Consider the following 21,774-nt stretch of genomic DNA (forward strand, 5'->3'; position numbering starts at 1 on the left):
ACAGAGGAAATTTTTCCCCAATGTGCAAAGGAAAAGATAAAGTATCCTGGCCTTTTTCTCACTAATCATCACCCTTTCAACATGCTGGAACTCAGGCCTGATAAGCAAAGGCTGATTAGATTTCAGCCGGCTCTTGGTGCCATGTCAAACCCCCCACAGAGGCTCAACAAATCCACTTCTGTCCTCTTCTCTCTGTTCCCAGGAGACCTACTAGCAGGATGCCTGGCTGCTTACACAGAACTAACCCAGGCAAATTAAGATAAAAGCCAGGGCCACACTTCACTTGATCGGAAAATACTCAAGATTATAGCACCTCACTCACCCAGTGTGGCCCAAGTAGGAGTCCCCGACTCAGAACTGGTTCAAACACAGACACAACTATCCACACCACAGACATGCATTGTAGGGAGAAAGAACATTCATGTGGTATGTATGACGGGGGCAGTAGGGAGAGACAGACAGAAGATAGTAATGGAGGCTCAAGTTGGGGAGAAGTGACCAGGAGAGAGCAACTGAGACCAGCATTGCTCAGAAGTTTGTCACTCAAGGCTGACCACCTCACATCGTGCCACCACATGGCCTAGAAAACCAAAAGGCTCATCAACTTCAAGGAAACACATTTAGAAATGCTTACATTATTTTTGGATACTGCCTACAGGGATTCTTTTCTTTTTTCTAATCTTTCCCCTGAGAAAGCAAATCCCTGCAGGAGTGATCGCAGGTCACATTAAGGCCCCGCACAGCAGAACATCATACAAAGAGGAAGGTCTTTGCTACATCTGATGTGCTCACTTGTCAATATTTTTCAAAAGCCAGTGGCCTAGTTCTCTCTGTTCCATTTTTCTCTGCCTGAACCTCACTAAGGAAGAACAGAGTTGAACAGAGAGAAGAGAGCAGAAGTTCAGAATCAACATCTTGTCTAATCACATCTTTGGTGATTACACAAATACACTCCACCTCTTTGTCCAAAATCACAAGCTGCCTGGTCCTGGCTAGAAGAAATGCAGAGCTACTAGGCTAATTCTCAGGTGCTAATTGTACTGTTAACAGACAGACTAGGGCAACCCAAGGAGGGGCTCACTCTTCCAAGGAAAGAGGGCTCACCCCAACTGGCTTTTCCCAGTCAGGAATTGTGGTACCCTAGTCCAAAAAAACACCACCACTATTCCACGGTTTCCAACACAACAGAAGACCAGTCAAACATTATGCATCATAAAGGATACAGAGTTCTCATTCTATCTAAGAAGGTATAGATGATGCGGTGATCTTAGCACCTATAACCTGTACCCTGTGACTCTCCTGCCCCCATATATACCCCTTAAGATGCAGTTCTATTATAACTCTTTAAGAGCTTTATTTGCTAGATGCTATGTAAAAAGCAAACTCTACAGATATAAGTGTCTGAAGCCCGACAATCGCAACCACAGAAGTCACCAAGGTCCTGACTGAAGTAACTTAAAAATAACATCTGAAGACCTAGTGTTAGCTAAAGTCACAAAACTTTCAGTTATATGTAAGTCCATATCTTCACAAAACCCTGTGTAAAAAGTAGCCTCTAACCCAACAGTATACAAATGGCAATGAAGAGATTGATATATTCTTCAGGAAAAGACTAACCCAGCGAACTCAGGACTTGGAACAGAATAATCAGATTTCTCTCTAACCAAATCTCTGCATTAGACTTCTATAAAGCCCTATCTGGTATCAGGAAGAAAGATACATTTACTAATTTTTCTCTGCCAGGCTAGTCAATATTTCTTAAAGGCCTCTAAGACAGTCATTCAGTTGGCAGCATAAAGCCCTATAAAGCACAGTGCCAACAAATACGGAGGTATCCAGAGGTTGCTGTGGTAAAGGTCACCTGACCTAATTTCAAGCAGAAATAGTTATTCCCTCTGGTCCTCTGATAGCTTGTGATTTTTTCTAAAGCACTTCTGCTACCCATTACCCTATTACATCCTGCCAACCACATAAAAAGAAAAAGGAACCAGAACAAATAACCATTTTGCAAATGTGAAAATTGGGGCTCAGTGACTTACTAAGCTAGTAAGTGGCAGTATCTACTTAGCCTGAGTTCAGAGCTCTCCCTCCAATGCTAGATGAACCAATTCAGCTCACATCTTGTCCCAAATTCTCTGCAATCTTTACTTAATTGCTTCCTGCAACACTGCATAACATAGCCTTAGGTCTTCATCAGTGCTTTCTCATCACAGATACTTGCCAAACTCCTGGACCTCTGCTCCTGCAGGCCTCAACTTCTGCACATCACTGTTTCAATCTTGTTTACCAGTTCTACCCAATGTAAAACCCACTTCAAGTGGGATGTTTGACATTAGGAGATACAGCATTTCACTTAACTCCATCTATCTTAAATTTAAGGGAATTTAAGGATGTCATTTGCCAAATTTTCCTCTCCGGGCATTTCACTGATGTTTACTGGTCAGTCTTGACATGCCTTGAAGAGGTATGTAGACAACAGCGCCACCTCTTTTCAATGGCTGGTATAAACTGGAGGGGGAAAAAGTGTAACTTGCTCAAGGCCACAGTCTGGAATCTCATAGTTTGACCTACCACCTTAAGGCCCAGAGCCCAGTCTACATTAATTCAGGTTTTAACACATTTCAATGAGCCTTTTCCCTATGGAGTAAACTGAGTCATGAAAGAAAAATTTTCTTTATACAAGTAAATATATTTGCTGATCATGACCAACGATATAAATCTATATTAGAATAACTAGAAAGAGGAGAGAACACGTGTTTTTCCTCCTTTGTATCATGGCTATTACCACCATCCTTTATCACTGTGTGTGCTTTCTAGGCAGAACCACTTAACTCCTTACACATAATTGAAAGAATTAATAGGCACAAGCTTTATGGACATATATGCTAACGTATATGCATACATGGCTTACCAAAAAAAGTATGAATAAGGTAGACTTTATCAAGGCATACTGGATATGTCTCTTCTTTATTGCCAGATTGTATGACAGCCACAAAATACACACGTTCATATGTAGGAACACAGGCACACAGAGATGGCAAAGTAGGTACACCCTTGACTCCCTCACTAGACTTCATAACCACCTTCCATTCATGAATAGCAGTGTTTAATAAAATAGTAACAGATAACATTTTTGAGCCCTTACTATGTGCCAGAAACTACTAAGTACTTTATATGTATTACCCCATTTAATCACCACATTGAACTTCTGGGGTAGATCACTGACACCCTTTTACAGACAAGGAGACTGAGGGGGGCACATAGAAACAGATATTACCAGAGGTCTGACAGCTAGGAAAGTAGAAGGCCAATGATTTCAGATTAGGAGATGCAACTCCAGAGATACTGGTTAGTTGCCTCCCATGTCTAACAATTCTTAAGAAGAATTCTTGGCTATGGGTCTTAAGACTGCTGAAAGAACTAGCTGGACTAGCTGGGCTAACATGGTACATCGTTAAAATGTGAAACCAGTTAGTGAAAACCCACAAATCAGGAGCGTTTCCTCATAGCTGCTGAAAACAAGAGGCCCATATTTTAATGAAATAAAGCAGATAAGATAGGGAGGAAATGTACATTTGCATTCTCTAAAACAGAAATAGCAGAAACTGAAAAGGGTGCCTACCATGACCCAACCTCAGAAACAGCACACACATCTTTATTTTAGAGCCTTCCAGGGGGTCTTATGGCATGTGAAAACTTTCATTCAATGACCACAAAAATATAACAACAAATAGTGCAGTGGTTGAAAATAATCTTTGGGTCAACTGGAAACTTTCGACATTCGCACAGTCTATTTTTTTATATCCCACATCCCCCATGACACAACAAGAGTATAATTATGAGGGTTTTGATCATTTCAAATTTTCAAGGAACCCACTAAATTAATCAACTGGATCTTTACCACATGTCCAGGGAACATGGCTGTATACTGATATCATTTTGCAATATGATAAAATCAAAGAGGAAATCTGAAGAAGACCCTAATTTTCAGGGTTACTTCTGGCATTTTCTCCAGATATGGCCTAGGGACCACCTGTGTGAGAATGGTGACAAGCTGGGCAGACGTACATAACTGTACTCTCTGGGGTCGGGGCCAGGGTCCTGCATTTAAACCTGACTCCTCAAGGAACCCTGCCTATGAAAATTTAAAACTCGACAATGAATCAGTGCCACTAATTACAGGTGACAACAGGTGACAATGGGTGACAACAGCAAAGGGCCTTGTGGGAACAAGTAGTCTTCCTTTGGAGGACTCTAATCAGTGGTTCTCAGTCTTGGCTGCGCATTGAAATCATCTGGGAAGCATTCATTAACCTACTGATAATTTTCTAAATAGTGGTCCCTGAGAAACTAGGTCTCCATAGAAAAATAGCTTTACAGGGCTGAGGCCAAAAAAAATCCAAAGTGATTATGCCAAAATTAAGGAAGTGCTCAAATACTTGAGAGGTAATTTCAAAAGAACACTGGGATCAGCTTGATGGGGCTTCCACAGACCAAATTTGGGACAGTAACAACATGAACTGAGGAATGTATTATAATTTATTTATTTCAAAAAAAATTCTTGAGCCTACACTGATATATTCAATAAAGCTACATTGATAGCTAGCTAGCTAGATGGATGGATAAGATTAGATAGATTGGGGACATATCCAAAAAGGTATTACTTAGACTGATGTCAAATAGTTTACTTCCTATGTTTTCTTCTAGCAGTTTTACGATATCAGGCATTACATTTAAGTCCTTAACCCATTTTGAGTTTATTCTTTCATACAGTCCAGTTTTTTATCTTTTGCATGTATCTGTTCAGTTTTGTCAACACCACTTGTTGAAGAGATTGTTGCTACTTCAGTGTACATTTTTACCTCCTTTGTCATAGATTAGCTGGCCATATAAATGAGGGTTTATTTCTGGGCTCTCTATTCTGTTCCAACGATCCATATCTGTTTTGGTGCCAATACCATGCTGTTTTATTGTAGCTTTGTAGCATAGTTTGAAATCAGGGAGCATGATACCTCCAATTTTGTTCTTCTTTCTCAAGGTTGCTTTGGCTATTTTGGGGTCTTTTGTGGTTCTATATATTATGCAGCAATAAAAAAATAATGAAATCTCGCCATTTGCAACAACACGGATGGTTCTAGAGGGTATTATGCTAAGTGAAATAAGCCAGGCAGAGAAATACCGCATGGCTTCACTTATATGTGAAATCACAAAACAAAACCAGACTCAGAAACAGAGACCAAAAGGATAGTTACCAGAAGGGAGGAAGTAGGGGGATGGGTGAAAAAGGAAAAGAGAAAACGGTTGATAATATTGTGATAAGTTTGCACAATGACAGATGATTACTAGAATCAGTGGGGTGATCACGTTGTAAGGTACAAAAATGTCAAATCACTTTATCGTACACCTGAAATTAATATAAGCAATATAAAACCATATCGACTATACTTTTTAAAAAATTAGGTAGACAGGAGTGGGGCAAGAAAAGAAGGCTCTTCTTTACAAAAGAATGTCAACTAAGAAATATAAAAATGGTAGAAATGGACAGTCAACATTTTATAACCATCATAGCAATAACTGATTCTAGCACGTATCAATGGCTATTAAACCACTGGGTGAAAGCTTGTTGGGGATAAGGTAAGCTACAGTCTCAAAGTACCCCCCCCCCACCACAGTTTATCTATGAATTACAAAAGGAAAATAGTCCCCTTAGAATGGAAAAGCTGGCAGACATAGCCTTAAAGTTCAATGTTGCCAGTGATGGAACAAATTAACATCAGGTGCCTCCTTATGCGATGTGCTGAGGACTTAACATCACGTACAGAATGTTCCTGCCCAAGACATTTAACCTAAATGTGACCATGAGGAAGCAATCATGCAAATCCAAACTGAGGGACAGTCTACAAAAACTGATCTGGTTTTTAAAACATCTTTTTAAAGTCAATATCACATAAGATTTTTAAAAGGCTAGGGAACTGTGCCAGATTTCAAAACAGTAAAGAGATATAACAACTAAATATACTGTAATCCTTAATTGGATTTGGGTTTTACAAAAAGGTTATAAAGGACATTATTGAGAGAATTGGGGAAATCTGAATATGGCCTAATACTAGATAATAGCATTATGTTAATGCTACAATTCCCAACTGTTAGTTCTATTGCAGTTACGTAGGAGAATGTCCCTGTTCCAAAGTATTTAGGGATGAAGTGTCCTGATATCTGTAACTTACTTTCAAGTACGTTAAAGAAAAAACAAAAGAAGTGTGTGTGTATACATATATATGTACATATAATATATATACACAAATACAGAGAGAGAGAGGTGGGGGAGGGTGCGCGAGAGCGTGTGCAAATATGGCAAAATGCTAATAACAATGAGTGAATCTAGATGGGTGTTCACTGTACTATTGTTACAACTTTTCTATACATTGGAAATGTTTCTAAATCAAAATTTTAGGGGGAAAAGTAAAATATACAGATGCTGGGGCCCTACCCCTAGAAACTTTAATGTCACTGGTCTGGGGTGCAACCTGGACATCTAGATGTAAGAGCTCCCCAGGTGATTCTAAAATACAGCCAGGGCTGAAAGACATCTGGACAGATCTATTGTTCGAAAAGAAATGGGACTTTTCCAGGACCATGCTATACAGGTTCTACTACATTCCATTTCTTTTCCCAAAAGGGAGGAAAATCATACCTATTTGTCAATATTACCCTAATGTACAAACCAGGTGAATGCTGCTGTGCTGATTTCTATTTCACAAACCTTTGGAGCAGTTGTACTAAGCAGTCACTAGCTCTGGAAATCTGTTCCTGGGACCCAGGGGGTAGAAAAGACAGTGGTCTCTGCTATGATTTGTTAGCAAAAACTGCTGGGGTGCAACAAACCCCCAAATTACTGCGCAGCATCCTGGGTTCTTAAAGAAGATGTTCTTAAGTTGCAAACTTTAGTTTATGCAAGGGGCCAGGTTTCCTATTCGGGATGGAAAAACAATACAAGTTTAATGAAATAAGGAGAATCACCCATTTTACTTGGGACAGCCAATGGTACAAAGAAGGAGAAAGCTGAATTACTTATCTTCTGGGCCCAGTATCATACTTTTTTTCATGGAACAATTCTCATTCATCATCCTGTTTCAATGTAATAAACTCAAGGAAAATAAGGACATTTCAGAGGCTCATCGCAGGCCAGAAAAAAAGAAACTGTGGGTCTTTCTTTATAAACCCCTCTTGACTGGCTGAACTGTTGCAGTGGAAATGTACAGCATTTAATTAATCAGCACTGTTTGGTCCCTGGAGATGAGTCTGCTCAATTCTCCTAGGGATGTGTATAATCAACATCTTTGCATGGCAGGAAATAGTATATTCAGTTGCCTGCTACTTCAAAGGCAAAGTTCATCTGAAAAGAGGTTATAGCCATGGCAGTGCTCATTTGTTCCGAAGTCCCACCAGAATATAAGAGGGAAATGTAGAACCAGTAGGGACCCATTTATTAGAGCCTCTGAGCTATGTGAGACGAGGAGGGTGATGGGAAAAGTCAGAAGTCACATAAGGAAAATCAACTGAATCTTGTTGGAGATGAAGGAAATGAACACCAATTAGGTGTCTGCCATACACCAAGAACCATGCTTGACACGTTACGTGCCTTCTTTCAAGTCCTTGCACCATCCCTACTAGGTTAGGGGTGTTGGCCCCATCTTTATGGAGGAACACAGAAAGGCTGGATAACTTGTCCAAGGCACGTGAGTTAAATAAGCTGTGGTCTGCAGCCCTCTTCGTCCACCAACCCAAGATAAGACCAGGAAGGCAGACTGGGAGTGACATTTCAGTGCCAAGCAGAAGATGCCAAGCTAAAGATGAGGACTTCATTTTGTGGACAGTGAGGAACCAGAGGAGGTTTCTGGGTAGAAAAGAGACAACAAGATGTAATGAGGACAGTGACCTGGGGAGAAGTGCCTGGTGTCAGGGGTGTGCAGGATGGCTTGAGGGAGGGAGCCTAGAAGCGTGCATATGACCCAACAGAAAACAAAGAATAGAGAAAGTCTGAAAAACATGGTGGAAGGAATCATATGCACCGGGAAGGAAAGGCGGATACACAGTACTATCTGCAGTTGATGGTGTCTGTTTTCCCCTCTTGGGAGCCAATGACCCCTCTCTTACTTGTCTTCAATCCCCAGCACCTAGCTCAGTGCCTGTTAAAGCAGACACGCAATCCATCCTTGATAAACGGATAGATGAATGAACTAATGAATACCTATTCCACATTCTGTCTGTGAGTCACGGTTTTGTGAACATAAACTTCCAGACAGTCAGAGAGGCACCGGATAAGGAAAGGAAGGGTGCTGGAAAAGAGTTAAAGCCTCAACCTGGTGTTACACAGGACACACACCAGTGTGTCCTTAAAAACCAATGCCGAAATGATTAAGATGGTAAATTTTACATTATGTGTATTTTACCACCATTTTATGGGGAAAAAAGCCAATGCTAACTTGAATTGTTGCAGCTACAGTGATGGAAAGATGATGGCCCCTGGAGTTTTGCCACTGTGTTGAGGGTGCCTCATTCCACCAATGCTGTCGTCTGAAGTATCTGTGATACTAAACAATGCCTGATACATTCCTTACTGCTTTCATTTTCCAAGTTTATGGTCGACTGGCAATTACACCAACTGGTAGAGCAGGGCTGAATATACATTCAGGGGTGAACAAGAAATTACATATATTTGATTTTAAATTTAGTCCTCTTAAAACACAGAAAAGACTTGTTTTAAGTAGGCAGAGCTATTTGTACAAGAATGTTCAGGGCAGCGTGGTTTCTAATAGCAAATGAATATGTGCACAGAGCTCTACAAAGGAAACATCTTGAATGCCCACTGAGAGGGAAGGGCTACATAAATCATGTGGGAAACTAGGCAGCCATTACATAGAGCTCCGTGTGTACTGATGTGTAAAAGGTGTCCATAATACACTATATGGAAAAACCAAGTCATGTAATATGTACAATATGATCTCAACATTGTGAATACACATACCTCCTCCCTCGAAAACCGCCACCAGGGACTCTTTTATTTACTCCTAATCACCCAGAACCTAGCACAGGTTATGCACTCGACAAATGTATATAAGTGAATAAATGGATTCGTTCAACATTCGACTAATATGTGAGGGCCTAACAATTAAGTGAATGAGAGAAAGGGGATGTGTGCACAAACATACTTGCATAAGCACAGAAAATGGTATAGAAGAGTATACCCCAAAGTAACTGGTATTTTGGAAAAGGGGGGTTGGGGGAGTATAAAGAGAGACTCATTTAAATGCTTCTGCACATCAGTTTGTTTTTACAAAAGGCACATAATACACTGTAATAATTTTGAAAAACATCATAGTCACGTATTAAAATAATTATCTTGCATTACGAAACTTCTCCTTCTAGCACAGTTTGATGACATAAATAATAAAGTTAGTTCTTATTCTCCAAGTAAATAAATACCAGTTAAATCATGGAGAAAGATCTTTGTCACAGGCTGAATGACAAAGGGATCCTAAACTGTTTATGGAGGGTCCATGAAGACAACAGGAGGTATGAGCCCAGAGAAAAAGCTCTACATCTTCAGCCCATGCTAGTTATTATTCTGATCAAATGTTGTCAGAGAACCCCCCAAGGAGTCCCACACAATATTCTCTCACTTACTAATCCAAGGTCATTTTTCCTGACCCGACTCCCTAGACCAAAGAGCCCAGGCAGCCATCTCCCTCCCAGCTGTGGAGGGGCCCTGTGTCCATCCAAGCTCAAGCTCAAGCTCAATCTCTCTCTCTCTCTCTCTCTCTCTCTCTCGCTCTCTCTCTCTCTCTCTCTCTCACTCACTCACAGGAACACGCACTCAGCCATGGGAGCCCCTTCTCTGTGTTCCCCTAACAACCACTGGTTTTCTCTAGTACTACCCTCATCCAACTATATTTCAACGATCTCTGCATGTCGATTTGTTTATCTCTACCCCTTCAGCTCTGACCCCTGTCACCTCTTTCATGCGCACCTTTTTCAACTAATGCAACTCATTGACCAGCACTCACATATGCTTCATGATAGTTATGTGGATGTCATTTCATGACAAATGTCCACTCTCAATCTGTGAGCCCAGGTGCCACTATCTAGAAATGGACGGGCACAAAGCCCTGATCTAGCACTTCCTCAGTCCTAGAAACTTCAGAGTCTAATGCCCTGTATAAGCAGCCACTGAAAGCAGTCTTAAAGTTGATCAATTAACATATGACCCAAAAAAATCGAGTTTCTACCACCAGCATAATACAGAAAGGAGCCATCCATTCAATTAATGGAGCTCCTACAAAGATAAGCTGCATATGGATATTTTCAATGTTAACATCATCACCTGATATTTCCTTAGAAGCCACATCTAAAATATTGGCGCTATCGGCATGAAGAACTCTTCCAACCATGACGTCTTCCACCTCAACTGTCTTATAAAACCAGGGTGTGAATTAGCCATCAGAAAGGACACACAAGCTCTGATTTCACAGCTCATAGACACGTGGTCCACACTGACAGCAGTAAAGCACAAAAAGAGAATCCTAGGCCTCACGACATGAAGAGACAGATGACCCAGTAGAGCCAGCATTGCGATCACCTCATGCAGCCCAGTTCATGGTTCTTTGCTTCAGTTTTCTTGCGTATAAACTTGGAACGATAGGGATGGACCTACTTTCAGAAGGTCTGACTCCCTCCCTTTTTTCCATTTGCCTTTACATTCATGAATATGTTAAAAGGTAGCTCTGTTAATTATTTATACCAGTTCAACCAATATTCTTTTCAGCAGCCTTCCCTTCCCATCAGAGTGAGATAAAGGAATCACATTGAAAAACAGTCAGTGATGACTTTAAATGGCCTTTTGGTTTTCCCCTTTCTTTAGACTAGTCTCAGGGGTTGGTTTTGACCTTTCAGCATGCCCCTTAATCCAAATGATCCGACCTACAGCAGACCATCCCCAGTGGACACTTCTCCAAAGTATCCCTGGCCTGACTTCCTTCCCCAGCCCAACCCACCATCTCCCCAGGGATAGAGTCTGGTTGTTCAGAGGAGAAAACTCCTTGCTTTATCAAGGCTGATTTGGGCAAAATGCCCAAAAGAACTCAACATATTTATAGAGTTTTGTTTCATTTACTTTTAAAAGCCCCATGCAGAATCATTCAAGTGAAAGGAGAATACAGAATTTCAAAGGAAAAACTGAAGACTCTAAATATAAGTTATTTGTTGAGCATAAACAAGATTTCTCCCTTCTATCCAACATACACCCTCTAACATTTATTTTTAAAGGCATTGTCAAACTTTACTGCTGACAAATGGATCTATCAGATCCCTAACTTCTACAGTTAAGGGTGGAGGTAGAGAGGAGAGGGGGGCAGAGCATTGTGAGCACACGCATTAACAGATCAGTTTTTTAAGTCAGTACCAAAAAATGGCCGCTGTACTGGAAGATTTAAAGAATGGCAGAAACTTTCACTCCCCTCTCTCTCTCTCTCTCTCTCCTCCCCCTCCCCCACTCTCTCTAGGACAGAAGGAAAAGATCTGTACTGCAGGCTGTCAAAAATGATTTTTAAATTTTGACTCATTTTTTTAAATCAGCATGGTTATATTTAATTGATATATATATGACATTATACACAACGATAGTAAAAATATATATTTTCTTCAATTATCCACAGAACCTCCACCAAGACAGACCTTATTCTGGGCCACAAAACAAACCTCAACAAATTTAAAAGAATTAAAATAATATATGATGTTGTCTCTAATTAAAATAAAATTAAACTAGAAATCTGAAGTATAACAGAAAGAAATGTTTATAGACATATGGCAATTAAACAAGTTTATAATCAATGAATCAAAGAGGTGGTTTCACAGAAAATGAAGAAAATGTAGATAAGTGAATGAAATAAAAATATAGCATGTTGAAATATGTCGGTCAGGGCTGAGAAATTTTTTTAATTAATTTTTTTTTATGGTGACAATGGTTAACAAAGTCTAGTAAGTTTCAGGCATAGAATTTAACAGTAAGGCATATATATATTGCATTATGTGCTCACCTCCCATACTTAAGATTTCTTTGACTCATTTTTAATACAGTTTCCCTTCTCATCCCCATCAGAATAAAAAAGGGGGGGAAATCAGGTATTTATTAATTTTCCTGATGCAAATGAGGTTTTCATGTCCACAGTTCCCTCTTTTTATTTAAAACAGAGGTTCTTAACTAGGGTTCATGGACAGAATTCGGGGAGTCTAAACATGAATGAGAAAAAAATTACATCTATATTTTTACTGTCTTCTAACTGAAACTGGCCTTTCTTTCCACTGTGCATTTAGGCAACAGACCATACTGGTATTAGCAGCACCTATGGATTTTATTATTTCTCATCACATGGACAGATATTTTCATTTCATATCACAGTTGTTACAGTTAAACCCATCCCTATTTAAAAATTATTAAAGCTTCCAGGCCCACTTCTGGATCTTGCTATTTAATGCATCAATAAAAAATATGCATTACTTATGTCTTTGTAATATTTTGGTAACTGTATTTCAGTATAATTGGTTTCCTTTGTAATCCTATGAATTTTATTTTATTCATTTACAAACGGTATTCTGAAAGGGCATCCACAGGCTTCATCGGATTGGCAAAACGCTCCACAGATTTTTTTTTCAAGAACTCCTAATCCCTATTTTCAAGATTATGGTTTGCAAGGAAACCCAAAGGTGCAAGGAAGAATGACATATGTAAAATAAAGCAGAAAACATAACATTTGGACTCTGCACATTGGAATGTTTCACTGGCTTTGGAGCAGCACATCATGACAAAAGAACCACACTGGGCATTTTAACAGGTCCTAATCCACAAATGGCCATGTAGCACAACATTCATGAGGCTGCTTGCCAAGTGCCCTCTTATTACCCGGGTCAGTGGCTGGCAAGAGCCCCGCTCTGTCATCTGGCACCTTGGCTCAGCTGAACTCAGTGCCCATGCTCCCTTCCATGAAGGCCAGCATGGCTCATTTGCAGGCTGACACCTGCCACTGCCTCAATGTCTCTCCCCACACACACAACCAAACTGAGCCCTGTGTTTCCCTTTGCTGGCCAGTGAAGTTCTAGAATGCACTACAATGTTCTTCCTCTCCACCTCCAGGCCAGCAATAAAGAGGTCACTTAGGTTTCTGTGTACCATATGGCTTTATATACACCTCTCCGTCCCAGCCCTAGTCAGTTGTACTGTCATTGCCTGTGGTCCCCAGTGCCTGCTGGGCAGTGAGTGCACAAATGTCCCATGAAGGGAGGAATGTTTGTACCAATGTTCATAAGTCCACAGGATTTGCCTAGAGGGGCTGCCTGACTTCCACTGTGGTCCCATCTTTTTGCTTTCACTAGAGGATGAAGGACCCTAAGGTTAGCCAGTACAACTGAGAGCAGAACCATCTGACCAATTCTTCATTTTTTTTTTTAAATCAGGAAAACAGCAATTCCACTTTTTGGAGATTATATTCGAGATAACTTACATGAAATATGCCAAGATATATGCATAATGTTCACTGCTATATTATTCAGAAGAGTGAAAAAAACAATCATTCTAAATATCCTTCAATTAAGGGACTGGTTTGTCGAGTTGTGGTATATCTATGCATGAACTATTAAAGAATGGCATCGTTCTCAATGAACTGGTACAGCAAGATTTCCAAGATTCTCTTCAACCTGACAATTAATTGCAATATAGCATAAACAGTATTTTTTAAAATACTAATATGTATCACTATGTGCTTAGATTAGGTCGTACCATCTGAAATTGACATTTTTGTGATTGAATCTCTCCAATTTCTTATGGTTCATCCTAGTTTTATGTGTGAAGATCTTCTGAGGAAATAACGAGCCAGGTCTCCTCCTGGGAGTATGACCAGAGGAAGGAATTTTATGTTACTCTTTATGCTATTACTTTCCTTTATTTTTATACTAAGCATTATTTTTATAAAAGTTTAAGAAAACTTAGAGTGAGTCTACAAGAAAATATAAACTCAAAAATCCGAATAACAGTGAGGTCTAAACAATATGACAGCACACAAGCTGTCTCACTGTGTGGGCCATTCTGTGGTCATCAGGACAACAAAGTCCCTGCCTATGGATTTCCTCTGGGGCTGCAAATGTTTTTGTCATGAAGGCCCCTCTGGAGGGGCATCCTCCAGAAAAAAAAGAACAAAGTTCTAGGTGAATGAGCAGTGTAGATAAAGGGACTGGGCTACCTATAAGAGAAGGTTTTAAGCAGACTTTTTATCAAATAGATTAGTAATACATAAATTCTTTCTTTGTTCCCAGCAAATAAAGATTTTTCTCATTTATATTAGTCCTACTTTCCTTGTAAATGTGAAAGAGTAGCAAATTATGGTATCTAACACTCAGATTTTTCATTTTCCAAACTGATCTGCACCTTTACTCTCCTTCAGAGGGAGGAAACTGAGTGTCATGAAAAGTGTAAATTCAGAAATTGTAAATCTAGAAAGTGTCAATCTAGAAATCTTGAGGCAAGAAAATGAATGTAGATTCATTCATGGAATAGAGAAAGGAACCGCAGAGAGAAGTAAATGCTCATGAATCTCTCCAACAACACTGATCTTTGTACTACATACTTTGGCACTAAGATATCTTTACCTCAATTGGCTTCATTATAAAGTCTTCTATAGATTACATATTAGTCAGTCTCCTTTTGTAAGATGAAACCTCCTGGAGGACAGGAATTGAGTTTTTCTAGTTTTCTACAGTAGGGTTTGCCAAACTTTCCATTGAAGGCAAGAGAATACATATTTTAGGCTTTGTGGGCCAAACGGTCTCCGTGGAAACTACTTTGCTGTGTAGCAAAAAAAAAAAAGGAGACATAGACAATAACTAAATGAATGGGCATGGTTGTGTGCTAATAAAACTATTTAGAAAAACAGGCAGCACAGGATTTGGCCCATGGGCTATGGTTTGCTGACCTCTGTCTTCAGGAAGGAATAATAAAGGTCCAAATTAGAGACCAGGGATTTTTTCCTTTTTTTAAGGAAAAGCAAAAGACATTGCTAAGGTTGAATTACCAGCTTAGAAGCAATCCCTTTAGAGATACCTTCCCTGACTGCCTTTGAGGCAGGGTTAGGTGCCCCATCACCAGCACCATGGGATGACACAGCACCCAATGCCTAATGCTCTCCTTGTCCTTCCCATACTGCCTGGGATTGTTTGATTCTCAAATCCTAGACTCCTGTGAGCAGCAGCTGAGCTGGTCTCCTTATAGATTATTATAAGGTAGCCCAGAGCCCAGCCCAGCCCAGAACAGGCCTTTAGTAATGATCTCAAAAACAAAGGAAGAAACAACAAATGATGAAGGGGATGAAGGAGTTCCAAAAGACCCTGAAGAGTTGATGGGAAGAACTGAAGGTCGGGATGTAGAAGTAAAAAGCAGCAGGAATCTGACAGGTAAAAGAATCAGCTGCTCAACCATGTGGGGACAGTTGGGGACACAGTAATTGCCTCCCATCAGTCACTCTACCACAGAACACCAAACCTGAGCAAGGTCTGACCAGGGGTGGGTTCCAGGATGTGCAGGCAGCCGTAAGCCAGGGTGGCACAATGAGAGCCTTCTTCTACCTCCTTCTCAGGAGTTAGAGGACTGCCTAGATGTCTCTACTACAACACTGTGCACAGAGTCGGCTGTACTGACCGAATTTAGGCCACCTCGCCCCCAACATATCCATGCCTTTTGTCACGACTTAAGAGTACCTCCTTGAAGAAGAGAGTAGATTTCTTGATTTCTAGATTTCTTGATTTCTTCCTTTCTTTCTTTCTCTTTCTCTTTCTTCCCTTTCTTTCCTTCTTCCTTCCTTCTCTTCCTTCCTTCCTTCTTTCCTTCCTTCCTCCCTCCCTCCCTCCCTTCCTTTCACTCTCTTTCATTTCTCTCTCTCTCTCTCTCTCTCTCTCACACACACACACACACACACACACGCACACACGCACACACACGTGACCTTTTTTTGGAAAACAAAACGAAGTGGAAGTATTGGTATGCCAGTTTGGAGTCCAGGCTGCAAGAGAACTTGGAGTTTCTACTTGTTTTGCATCTCCACCATTGCCATACAAACATGGTCAAGGTAGCTAGCCCGCTGGAGCATGCAAGACACAAAGAGCAGTGCTGAGTCACCCCAGGCATGCAGGTGAGCTCAAGCCATGGTACCTGACCTCTAAACATGTGAGGACACCCGGTCAAAATCAGAAAAGGCACTCAGCTAGCTTCTAGCTGACCTCAGATTCAGAAGCAATAAATGGTTATTGTTGTATGTCACTGAAGTTTTGTGGTTGATTGTTATGCAGTATTATTGTGGCAACTGATACAACAATGTCTGGCACAGAGCAGGTCCTCAAAAAGCATTTGAAGCACACATTTGGTGAAGACAAAGGCTGCAAATATACTATATCATTCTTCTCTCCTGGTAAGTTAAATGTTATGTCCCTTGACTGTTTCTCCATATTGATCAAGGCCTAAACAGTAAACAAAAGTTTCTAGATGAATTTCTTTTTAGAAATTTCTAGAAACACTAATTTTAATAAACAGGAAAAGGTTAATGTCCTACTTGTAGTATATTTATCTGTAGCTAACAAATGCAAATGGAAAATAAAACAGAAAGAAAGCTCTCCCAATGGAATTCTTAGCCAAGTCATCCTTCATTCCTCAAAAAAAACATACTGCAACTGAGACAGGGTAATATATATGTCAACTGTAATTGTTAATTTTTAAAAGTTTTAAAATTTTAATTTTTAAAATTTCTTAGCTGATGATGGGTAGAAGGGTGTTGGTTATTTGTCACATTATTCTTGATTTCTTTTTTATTATGGTTAAACATACATAACATAAAATTTACCGTTTTAACCACTTTTAAGTGTACAATTTCAGTGTCATTAAACATATTCACATTATTATACAACCATCACCAACACCAACCATTTCCAGATTTTTTCGTCTTCTCGAATGAAATTCCATACCCATTAAACACTAATTCCCCATTCCCCGTACCTCCAGCCCCTGACAATCACCCTGCCACTTTCTGTCTCTATGAATTTGACTGCTCTAGGTGCCTCATATAAATGGAATCATACAATATTTATCTTTTCCGTGACTGGCTTATTTCACTTGCATAATGTTTTTAGGAACCTTCATTCACATTGTAACATGTTTCAGAACTTCCTTCCTTTTTAAGGCTGAATAATATTCCATTTTATGGATATACCGCCTTTTGTTTGTCCATTCATCAATGGATGGATATTTGGATGGCTTCTACCTTTTGCCTATTGTGAATAATGCTATGAACATGAGTATATAGATATCTGTTCAAGTCCTTTCTTGATCTCTTTATATATATTCTTACTAAAACCTTATTCTGAAATATTAAACATGTTAAAGAAACACATCACTTACTAGCAGTCTTCAGGCATGTATCTAACAAGGTTGGGAGGATGTGATTAGCATCTAGAGTTTGCAATTCAATCCGATTTACCATGGATGGTTTTATCCCATACCCACTGAAAGAAACATGGAGATATGAAAAAGCCTTTGGGGGAGGAAGGATTCCAAAGCATGATGAGCTGAATGTAAAGTGGACCACATCTCATCACCCAGCCAACCCTGGGCAGTCGAGCTGAGTAAAGAACCTGCACTGCTGTGCAGTGGGTGAGAATGGGTGATTTACCAAAGGCAGAAACACTGCTTTAACTTCATTACTCAACACAATCACCATGAAGCTTTCTCAGCAAAGAACCAGAATCCTCTAAAGCTCTCCAGAAGCTTCTGACAGGTCATGTGGGAATCTGGTTCATTCAGCAAATGTTTGCTGGCTGTAGGAGTGAGAATGGGCTATAGATAGTATAAGAGTGGATCCCCAATCTTCCTTCCAGGTGATCCCAGAAAGGTTTTGCAAAGAGAAGAGTGGAATCCTTATGCTTTTCAGCATTCCAAAAGGCTTAACAGCCAAAATGAGGGTACGCACATGTTAGATATATTTTACTTGACACACATACACATTAACTACATGCCAGATAACATTCTCAATGCTTTGCCAATATTAAGTTATTTAATCCTTATAGCAACCCTAGGAGAAATGTACTATTTTAAATGAGAAAACTGAGGCAAAAGGACAAAAATAAAATCATGTGCCCAACATAGCTGGAAAATTACAGAGCTAGGATTTGAGGTCAGGTGGGTTGACTTCAGAATCTATGCTTTTACTATTCTATACTATTAGTAAATGTTAAAATAGAAAGCATTTACTGAGTTTACTTTTGAATGTAAAGTGCAAACTATATTAAAGTTAAAAAATGAGGATACACAGGTTAAAATGCTTTGCAGCACTATATATAAATAGGACCACAACCATGACTCTAATCTAAAGGACTATTTATGTGCTAATGAAGATACAGGAATATGTCACCCAAAGGGACAAAAAGGGTCCATAGATTAAAAAAAAATACTGTAAACTTCTCAATCAACCTTTTAACCTGCAGATAAAGAAAGAGATGCTTCAAAGGGTGAATGATCTCCCCAAGATGGCTACTGGCTGGTAGAGCTGAGATTTATATGTATGTCCCATTAGTCCTCGAATGAAGTCTCTGAATCATCCTGGACAGGGAGTATTAAAGAGAAAAAAGAACATAAATGGTTTTCCAGCCTCAACGAATTTACAGTCAAGTTCTAAGCCACTGACAAAGGACAGGACATTTGTCAACTGCTATCAACTGCTGGTTACCCAGGCCAGGCTGCCTCTGGCCGTATCCAATCTAAGTATTGAAAGGGAGACCATTCAGGCCTGTGTGGTTTTGTTTGTTTTGTTTTGTTTCAGTACAAAGCTGACACTGCTCAGCTCTAATAAATGGTCACTTTCCATTTTCCACTTCAACTTGGGCTTTTGATAGAATGAGTTCATATAACGATATGAGTAGATCAATACAGTTCATAATTTATGAAGATGTGGAGGGAGGGAAAAATTGATCCTGCAGAACCACCCAACTGATGCTTGCTTCTCTTCCATCTTGCTGCCCAGGTTTGGTCATTTTTAAATTTATTAACACCTCCATCTAAGAGGACAGCAGGGATTAAGAAAAGGGAATTTGCATCCTATATAAGCCTTTCTAATAAAAGAGTTATAATTAAACTGCAGAATGGTTTCTGTGGGACATCCCTGGATGTCAAGCCTGCATAATGTAAATAAGAGCTAATGACAAACACGTAACGCACACACATATATGCACACACCCATTCCAGAATGGGATGGAGCTTAAAGACTAAGGCATCACCAAGAGAGGAATGGACAGAGAAAGGGAAAAGAAAGGAAGAAAGGAAAGAGGGAAGGAGGGAAAGAGGCTCTTAAACACGACTGAATTACACACAAATTTTGTGAAACAAGGTCAGAGCTCTAGGGCCAAAGCTTAAATGAGGGTGTGAAGTATTTTGTAAGTGTAAATATATGTACAATAGAATCAGAACTCCCATTCCTTGCTATCTTGGTTTGCTTGTGCCTGTCCACACAGTGTCAGAGGTAACTAACTCGGTTACTTTTACTCTTTGTATATAGCCTCACGGGTCTTACACTTTATCTTGAAGTCAAAAGTAGATTACAAAGAAAGCTAATTTCTTCTAAAGAAACAAACTACTCCCAGTGATATTACTGAAGAATTACTTCAAATCAACTGGTATCATTTTTCCCTTAAACAATGCTTTTTGAGAAGATAACTCTTAAAGGTATGCTTGTGTTTATTTGTTTGCTTTAATGTGTCAAATATCACAGCCTAGAAAAGGGTTAAAAGAAACAAGGAGAAAACTCAATAGCAAAACATTCTGGAAATCTGACTTTCCTTTGTAAGGGATGACAATGCTGAAGAATCCATCCAAGTTGGCCATGGGGGCAAGGAAAGGGGAAGAGGGAAGGAAGCAAGAGAAAGTGAGGGGGAGGGATAGGAGGTCTCCCTGCTCCAGAGTTCCAGTATCTTCGACCTGCCAAATGAGAGGTGGTTATGCAGGTAGATTTTACTTAAACTGAAATCTGAAAACACAGTACTAATCACTGATAATTCAAAATACCAGGTTCCTGACAAGTAAAATTAAAATAAAATCACATAATCCAACCACCTCTTTTGATTAATATCATTACTTTCTCTCCCTGACTCTGACAATGGTGACAATGAGCACTCAGATATTAGAGAGAGAGAAACCCAGGCAGGAAGGAAAGGCTAAGTCTGGCCCGTGTATACCAACAAATACAGGAGCGCCAACAGATTTTTGTATGTAGAACAAACTGAACTCTATATATTTTCACTTAAACCTTGGGTAAGGGTATGAAATCAAATGCAGATTAAAATGATCACATAAACTCTAAACCTGCCCTTGTCCTGAATATACTCTCCCAATTTCATCTCATGTTACATCAGGAAATATGAAGCCTTTAGGATCCTTCTCACGGTTACCCTTCTGACTTAATTCTACTTTCAATCTTGTTACTCAAGACCTGGTTCAAATTTCCTCCTTTGGAAATGTAGTTTGCTTTCTCACTCTCTACTAATGGCCTATTATCAGGCCTACAGCTAGATTCAGTACTTACTTTCCTGATCTACTTTCCAAAACAGACACTTAATAAGTCTCCTCGCTCCTTCGGCACTCAGTCACTGGACAATTTCTCTAAATCACAGAATTTCAGCAGCTTCTCCTTAAATATATAACTTAATAAGCTTGTTCTCCCTCTGGTAGTTTTCCTTTTGGCAATCTGTTTTTCAAGAGGGTTAGAGTGTTTAGGTATATACTTCCATCCAATAACTAAAGTTGATTCCAAGATGAATACAATGTGACTTCTTCCTTCAAGGAGCTTACACTCCAGTAAAGAAAATCAAAATCTAAACACGAGTGCACATGCATACATGCACATGCATACACACACAAAGAATATAAGTCTATTAATAGAGTGAAATGCAACTATAAGTGTCCAAAAATAATCATTTGAGATCAGCCATTCACTAAGGCTTCTCAGACACTATTACTTGTATCACTGCCTATTATTTTAGTGAGATGAAGGCAGCAAAAGGCAGACCTTATGTCTGCCTTTATTGGTGCCTTGGGTAAGTCATTTTTCACTTCTTCCTACCTTAGATTCTTTATATTTAAAACGGATTGATAAGGATGCTTCTCTTACCACCCTTCATGGGGTTATGCTATGAAGTGAGTCTTCAGTCTCTCTCTATATGTAGACTGTAAAGTTCTATCCAAGTTAAAGAATTTTTGTTGATAAAATGTCTTTTTTTCAAATATAACATTTTGTAATTCCTATTCTTCCACCTTCTGAGAGCTAGTGATTAATAAGTACTAGCATTTTTTCTAATATTAAAGGGGAACATTTTTAATTAACAAGAGCATTCTACAAAAGGGCTATTATAACAGAAATATTCAAAAGCTAAATTCTTCTGAGGATCAGTAATAGGAAAAAATACGAGGGGGAAAATTCCTATTTACAAAAGCCAACAATAACCACAATCTATGTAGGAATAACGTAAGGAGTAAGCAAGACCGTACAAATAAAACCATAACTGACACTTGACTAACCAGAGTGAGATCCTATGTACTGGATCACTAGAAAGAGCTCCTTAGAATTCAGAAAATAATATGTTTTAATTTGGTGGCATATTTGCAAGATTTGGTTCACTGTGATATTTGGGGAGGAC

General features: G+C 39.5%; 1 protein-coding gene across 4 annotated transcripts in view; it reads right to left on the bottom strand.

Moving 5' to 3' along the window:
- The window catches only part of SH3KBP1 (SH3 domain containing kinase binding protein 1), a 311,738-nt gene that overhangs the window by 156,588 nt on the left and 133,376 nt on the right, over positions 1-21,774 (bottom strand). The window lies entirely within an intron of this gene.

Source organism: Rousettus aegyptiacus, unplaced genomic scaffold (assembly GCF_014176215.1).
Source record: "Rousettus aegyptiacus isolate mRouAeg1 unplaced genomic scaffold, mRouAeg1.p scaffold_m13_p_9, whole genome shotgun sequence".
Lineage (NCBI taxonomy): Eukaryota > Metazoa > Chordata > Mammalia > Chiroptera > Pteropodidae > Rousettus > Rousettus aegyptiacus.